Source organism: Ictidomys tridecemlineatus, chromosome 1 (genome assembly GCF_052094955.1).
Source record: "Ictidomys tridecemlineatus isolate mIctTri1 chromosome 1, mIctTri1.hap1, whole genome shotgun sequence".
Lineage (NCBI taxonomy): Eukaryota > Metazoa > Chordata > Mammalia > Rodentia > Sciuridae > Ictidomys > Ictidomys tridecemlineatus.
The window spans coordinates 69,873,169-69,880,937 of NC_135477.1; the positions used below are offsets into that span (position 1 = coordinate 69,873,169).

Sequence of the window (7,769 nt, forward strand, 5' to 3'; positions counted from 1 at the left end):
GGGGCTTGAGGTGAGGCAGAACAGCAAGGCAAAGAAGCGTGGTGGACACAAGCAGGTCAGGTATGGTTGCCAAGAATGAGAGTGACTCACCTCCTCCAGCCACAGCCTGCCCGCCTACAGTGACCACCCAGTTAACGCCCATCAGGGGATCCATGAGCTGATGAGGTCAAGGCTCTCACAACTTCATCATCTCACCTCTAAACATCTTGCCTTGTCTCACAAGTGAGCTTTGGGGGGGAACACCTTGAACCATAACAACCCTGCAGGCTTTTAGAAGACTGATTCCGTCTTTCAGTTTCTAATTGTGAGTCAGTATGTCTTAGTGTTCATTGTCATGTCTTGTTAACTATTCTCGTGTTTTGCTTTTGGTTCTAGGGGGTCATGGACGACATTTTTAGCAAAGTGCAGTTCACTTTGTGTTTGAAAGGATGTTGCAGTTATATTCATTGCATGCCTGATTCTCTCTCTGGTAGAAAGCAAGACTCGACCCAAGCAGGTTAATTAACTGGCCCACATCACATATCCATGAGAGGAACTAGGAAGAGGCGAGACTTCTCCTAAATATTACTCATCAGCTTCAAATGTAACCCTGGGGCCAACATACATATGACCAATGGAAAAACCCACCAGGCTCTTGAGTAACATGGTACAAAAAAAAAAAAAACTACAGTGGGACCAGAGGATTCTCAAGTGCCACCCGAGTGGCTCCCCAGGCTCAGGTGAGGGAGAGGTTGCTGGCAGGTGCCCCATCCCAGGGGACATTCATGAGTGTTCAGAGAGGAAGGGCGTGGTACATAAATTTAGAGAAAGCCTAAATTAAACAAAGTGATCCCATTCTGTAAAGCAGGACTTGGGATTTAATTTATTACAGGACCTGGTAAGTATCCCAGAGTGGCAAAGTTGCAACACGCCTCAACCATCTGGACTGCAGAATCCACCTCATTCCCCCTCGTTGCTCCTTCTTCCCTCCTCAGTCCTCTCTCAAAACTCTGTCTTTGGCAGAAGGTTCTGCTTTAAGTGCATGCTAACTACCTTTTCATTCAATCCTCAAATCAACCAGGCGGGTGACAATCATTGCCACGTGCAGATAGATGAAGAACTCCAGGCACAGAGAGGCTGAGAAACTGGTCCAGGTTCACACAGGAGCAGGACCAGACAGCCAGGCATCAGAGGTGGTCTGTGAACTCCTGTGTTGTGCTGGTTTGGATAGCTAAATGGATTTCTTCCCCGTTATCGTCCCCCAAGCACAGTGCGTTTCCACATATAAATAAAGTTAAGAACCTAAACTAGGAAGTATACTAAAAGTTTTCCATGTGCTTGGCAGGCCATTGAACCCAGAAAAGACTTTGGGCTTTGGGGGTGAAACAGATCTGAGCTCACAGCCACTTCTTGCAGTGTGGCCTTGACGAGTTAGGAAACTCCAGGAGCCTCCACTCATTGCATCGACCCTTGGAGACGATAAGGCCACAATGAGTCTCGCCAAGGGGTTGACCTGGGAATGCAAGCAACTGCCCAGGAAGACCAGGGTGATGGCCACACCATGTACCCCCCACACTGTGCTCCCCTCTGGCCCACACCTCCTTTCTTCTCCCATGCTCAGGCCTGATGACTCAGCCAATGAAGTGGACTTGGCCCTGAGTGGCACCCACCTGCCGCTTGCCACAGAACACACAGCTCAGGGGAAATCCCACGGGAGGCCGTGCGGCCCACAGGAACGAATGCAGAAGGGAAGCAAGAGCCCAGTGCAACGCTGTCTTCAGAAATCAGAAATACCCCTGGACCAGGAGAGGGTGGTCTCGAGAGCCCTGACTTGTCCCCAGTGGGCTGTTACCCTAAAAGTAAGTGGAAATTGGGACCAAGGGGCCAATATTGAGACTGAGTCCCACTTCCTGTGTGTTCTTGATAGGAGAAGCAGGAGGTCTGTGGGCTGGGGAGGCCCCTTCTGTGGTGTGACCTGGCCACGAGGGCTGTGCAGGCCTAAAGAATCCTTCCTTACCCCAGTCCCTCTTCAGATGACCCTAGGAATCCCGGGAGTTCCAGGAGGGGCCTTTTCTTCCCCAGTTTTGTTTAAGACAGTGAATATAAATTATAATTCCTTCTGTTACTCATATACCAATCATTATCAGGAGAGATGGCCTCACACACTCAATAGCTTTATATTTCATGTTTCCTCAGCAAATTGAAGATCTTTAATAGCAACTAAACTGGAGAACCTGGCATCTAAAAAGTTTTATAATTTAAAAAAAAATTTAATTTATTTTTTATATTTTGTTAGCAGGATTGAACTCAGGGGCACATCCCCAGTCTTGTTAACAATATTTTATTTAGAGTCAGGGTCTCTTTGAGTTGCTGAGTGCCCTGCTTTTGCTGAGGCTGGCATTGAATTCTTGATCCTCCTGCCTCAGTCTCCTGAGCAGTGGGGATTATAGGTGTGCACCACTGGGCCTGGCTATGCTTGGCAGGTTTTTTTTTTTTATTCTTTGATTCAAAGGATAAGGCAACAATATTAAAGCCAACTTTGAAAATATATTTTAAAAAATGAATCATGATTCATTTAAATTTAAATTTAAATTTGTTTCCTTTTGTATATTACATTTTAATGCTTTCCTTCAGATACAGATATTTTTGATTGGTTTTAATCATAGCATGTGTGTTATTAGGTATCCTGAAGACCTAGAAATGTGTATTTATGTACTTTATCATTTTTATTTTAATAGCTTAGGTGGGCGAGAATAGTTTAAGTCCCTCTTAAAAAAGAGGGGAGTGGATCCCAGGTGCACTTAGCAGGATATGATATCACTTGGTAAAACATGTCACTCTTGGTGACTGTTAACAGTTTTATATAGCTAGATGAATTGCTTATAGTTATTAGGAACAGAAGCTCCACTACAGTATCTTGAACATAGTTTTTTAAAAAGCCAAAGACAGGGCAATCCGGTCTGGTCGGGTGTGGATTTTCTGCTTTGCCATCTCTTTTGCATTGCTTCCAGATTCAAAGTCACGATACAGCTACTTGCACACTAAGTGTAATGTCTGCATTCCAGGCAAACAGCAGAAGGAAGAGGGACAGGCAGAAGGTGTCCCTTCTCCAGCTCCAACCACACTTTTTATTCCTTTGGAAAACCCTCCCAGATATTCTGGTCAAAGGTGCTCTTTGGCTAAGAAGCCCTAGGAAAATTACAAACACTCTCAGATGCTCAGTTTCTTAACCACTGAATTACATCCCCAGCCCTTTATATATATATATATATATATTATTTTGAGACAGGGTCTCACCTAAGTTGCTTAGGGCCTGGCTAAATTGCTGTGACTCGTTTTGAATTTGTAATCCTCCTGCCTCAGCTCCAGAGTTGCTAGGGATCACAGGCATGGGCCACCATACTGGGTTTCAGTTTCTTTATCTATAAAGTGTACACAATAATTCCTACCTGAAAGGGTGTATGTGAAAAACAACTACAAATTTTAAAAATGCTATGAAAATTCCAGAGTTAAATTAAAATAGCCTTGCAATCTAATGCAGGTTGCAATAACTGAAATATTGTGTATCTTGTTGCAAAAGAACATACATTATAATCATGTACAATCATCTCTTTTCTTCACCCCAAAGTACATTTGGGAAGGAGAGAAAGCAGAACTAGACCATGTTTGGTTAGTGTTAAAGGGAAGTTAGAGAACTATGAGATTCCAGGCAGTGGTAGAAGTGGTCGAACCCCTGGTGGCTCCATATTTCTGTCTGTCTTCATTGTCTGGAAGAGGAATATTATGTTGTAGAAACTGGTCACTCCTAAGTTCAGAAGCAGAAAATTCCTGACATGTCTAGTTCGAAAGATCCCACAGGTCTCCAGGCCAATGGGCAAATACCCCTGGGTGGAGTGGCTCTACTCTCAGTAACAAAAATTATAAACCACTTGAAGGTAGAAACTGTATTTCTATTACCTCTCTATTCCAACCCCTGACATCTAGGAGTCAGTCCCTCAGTAAAACTCTGCTTATTATTTCTGGCCCTACCTGGGAGACTGAGAGTCAGTCTTACCTGTGACTTATTTAAACTATTGTGACACTCAGCTCAACACTTTTGACTAGGGCTAAGAATGAACACCTTGGGTTGATGCATATTTTTTAAATAAAATAATTATTATAATACTTAGAGCAAACCTATTAAGCATTTGCTATGTACACGTCATTCATATTTCCCGTGTTAAACTCATTAAATCCTCCTATAACTTTACAATAGGAATTATTTTATGCTCATTCCACAGAAGAGGAAACAGAAGCTCAGAGAGGACAAATAATTTGTCCTAGTTCACATAGTTAAGAAAAAAGAGAAACCAGCTCAAAACGCCTGAATCTGTACCTAGATTTTCCCGGAAAATCACTGTTGAATTCCTGAAATAGTTTATAAATGATCTTCAGGAGCTTTATCCCATGTAATTCTCTTTTCTTTTTTTTAAATAATGGTCCACCTTAGGTAAATAACTTTTTACCTCTTTAAGTGTTAGTTTTCTCATCAAAAAAAAAAAAAAAGGAAAAATAAAATTACTTATACCTCACAGGGTTTCTGTGAGGATTAAATGAGATCATGTATTCACAGTGCCTGGCACACAGTAACTGTTGAGTACATATATATGTATATGTTTTCAAATTTTTTTTTAGTTGTTGGTGGATCTTTATTTTATTTATTTGTATATGGTGCTGAGAATCGAACCCAGTGCCTCATGCATACTAGGCAAGCATGCTACCACTGAGCCACAACCCCAGCCCCCTGTTGAGTATATTTTAACAATCATTTTAAAATTTGATAAATAGTTCTTGCTGAGCGATGTCCATCAGAATTGTCAGTGGAAAGTCTTCATGATCTTGAGTTCTGGGCCCAACCAGGGAATTTTGACAAAGTTCCCTAAGTGATTCTGATTCACATTCCCTCCTGAGCACTACTGCTGGATTTTGTTCAGACATCGTGTTGTGTGCTCAGAAGAATGAAAGAGGCACAATAATGGTAAATGTCACGTAGAAATAAGTAAATTGCTACAGGGAGGAGAGATGGAGTGATGCTCCTCCAGCTGGCAATGAAGGTTGGCTTTAGGGAGGTAGTAGCAACCCAGCACAGGGCTTGACTGATCCAGCAGGATTAGCTTGCTGGTTACATGTGGAGGTAAGAGGCACAGAAGTGCAGAGAATGTCAGTGGGGACACTTAATTAGAGCATTGAGTCTCTAGAGTGAGTTGGGAGAGGAGGCCAGGTGGTTGGCTGAAGTCAAAGAAGGGAAAGTCTAGAATTCTGGACAATTGATTTGTACTAAATTTGGAAGATCATGACAGGCCACAAAGATTCCTTGAGCCACAGAGTGAAATGCTCTGAATCTCTCTCTCAGCTAGTAAATCTGGTTCTCCAATAAATTAGAAAGTGAAGAGCCCAAAGGAAAGACCTGAGCAAGGATCCACAGACGTCTAATGCATCGGCCCCAGTCTCAGAATGAGAGCACTTGTACCAGGCAAGCTACTGACAGGTGGTCAGAATAAAGGGAACAATTATGTAAACCTGATTAGATGTTGGGGGAGGGGTGGTGAGAGGAAGAAGAAGTGAAGATGACTTTGAGATTTGAGCCTGGTGATGGGAAGAGCAGCACTGTGACCAGAAAAAGGGAAGTTGGGGTTATGAGCTGGGGTGGGGGGAGGGAGGAGGAGAAGTTGAATGTGTTGAGTTTGAGATGCCCGGGGAGGTAAGTGGAAATGTAAAGCTCAATGGAGAGGATTGGGCTACAAACAAACAAGCAAATGAAACAGAGTGAGTTAGCTGCATTGAGAGGTGTTCCTTGGAACCCTGGTGGTGGAGGAGCTCTTTGGAAAGGAAAAAAGAGCACGGAATTTTAACCCAGGGTCCATGGGTAGACTTCTTGGTTGGGACTATCTGTGAAATTTTTAATATTTTAAGCAGAATAGTATGTATATTAAGAACTCCATAGTCTCACTGGATTATTTACCCTAAATGAGGTTAAAAAATCACTAGTATATATATATAGGGAAGAGTTGGGCTGAGATTATGCTCTTGGAATTTTTACATAGTAAGTACTTAATACAAATACTCCAGTCAGTTTCTGCATCCCCGGCTGTCATATTCCAGACTGTGGGGGTGATTGTCTTTGCCATGGCTAGACTGTCAAATGGATGTATGTTGTCCTAAAAATGTGCCTTCTTGGGCTGGGGTTGTGGCTCAGTGGTAGAGCACTTGCCTAGCATGTTTGAGGCCCTGGGTTCGATCCTCAGCACCACATAAAAATAAACAAAATAAAACTATTGTGTCCAACTAAAAAATACATGTTTTCAGCAATGTGTCTTCTTGTTAAGACAATGGGGAAAGAATTCTTTTCAACAGTGGTGCTGAGATAATTGCATATCTCTGTGCAAAAGAATACATCTGGACCCCTACCTCATACCATATACAAAAATTAACTCCATATTGGTCAAAGGCTTAAATGTAAGAGCTAAAACTATAACATTCTTAAAAGAAAACATCAGACCATCCATTTCTCCATCTACTGAGAAGGACATTGGTGTGGAGGATAGTAACTGCTATGGCTTCCGGGGCTTTGATGAAACCCCAGATGTGGGGTCTTCTGGCCAAGCATCTGCGGTTTCATATTGTTGGAGCATTCATGGTTGCTCTGAGGTTTGCAGCTCTCTATAGGTTTGGAGTGGCTGAGCCAGGAAAGAAGGCATTACGCAGATTTCTACAGAAATTATGATTCCATGAAAGATTTTGAGAAGATTAGGAGGGCTGGCATCTTTCAGAGTGCAAAGTGATTTTGGAATATGAAGAATTTCTTTGGATTGAGCTCCTTAGAGGTTTGTATTAACTTGTGCTCCTGAACTATAAAACATGAGTACGTGGGCTAGGGAATAGTTTTTCTTGGTAAATAAACATTAACAAATACAAAAGAAAGAAAGAAAAAAACATCAAAAATGTTCATCTTTGTGCTCTTGGATTGGGCAATGATTTCTTAGATAAAATACATGCAGCAAAACAATACAAAATAAGTTTGGATTTCATCAAAATTCAATCTTTGATTTTCATGGTTGCTATCAAGAAAGTAAAAAGACAACCCAGATAATGGTAGAAAATATTTGCCAATGATATAGCTGATAAGGGTCTAAAACTCAGAAAAGAACTCTTACAACTAAAAAAAAAAAAACCCAGTTAAAATAGGCAAGAGATTTGAATAAATGTTTCTCCAAATAAAACACTCAAATGGCCAATAAGCGTATGAAAAGATGCTCAACATCATTAGCCATCAGGGAAATATGAATCAAAACCATAAAGACATACCACTTCATACCCACTAAAGTGACAATCATTATTATCATCTTCATCTTCATCTTCTCCTTCAGATAAAAACGTGTTGGTAAGAACAAACAGAAAATGGAACCCTTACGTAGTATTGCAGGTGGGAAATGTACAATGGTACAGCCACTTTGTATAATCATAATATAATCAATCTCTCCATTCTTCCAGATGAGTGTTTTTGGAGAAATGACACTCATAACTTTCATGAAAAGATAATGGACCAGCAGAGCAGGCCTCTCTTCCTCCTTGTTACAAAAAAAAAAAAAAACCATTAACCCAGGGGCCCTTACCTGGCTGTTTCCTCCTCCTTTTTCTTCTTTCTTTTTGGTCAAATAGAAAAGTCATCACATAACTTCGTGTTCGTTTCTTCACCTTTAGACTTCCCCAAAGTTGTCAAAACGAACTAAATCATGACATATAGATCCTTG

General features: G+C 41.5%; 1 pseudogene; it reads left to right on the forward strand.

Annotated features, from left to right (window-relative positions):
- Positions 1–6,571: 6,571 nt before the first annotated feature.
- LOC101957102 (cytochrome c oxidase subunit 6C pseudogene) lies at positions 6,572–6,800 on the forward strand (annotated as a pseudogene).
- The last annotated feature ends 969 nt before the right edge of the window (positions 6,801–7,769 follow it).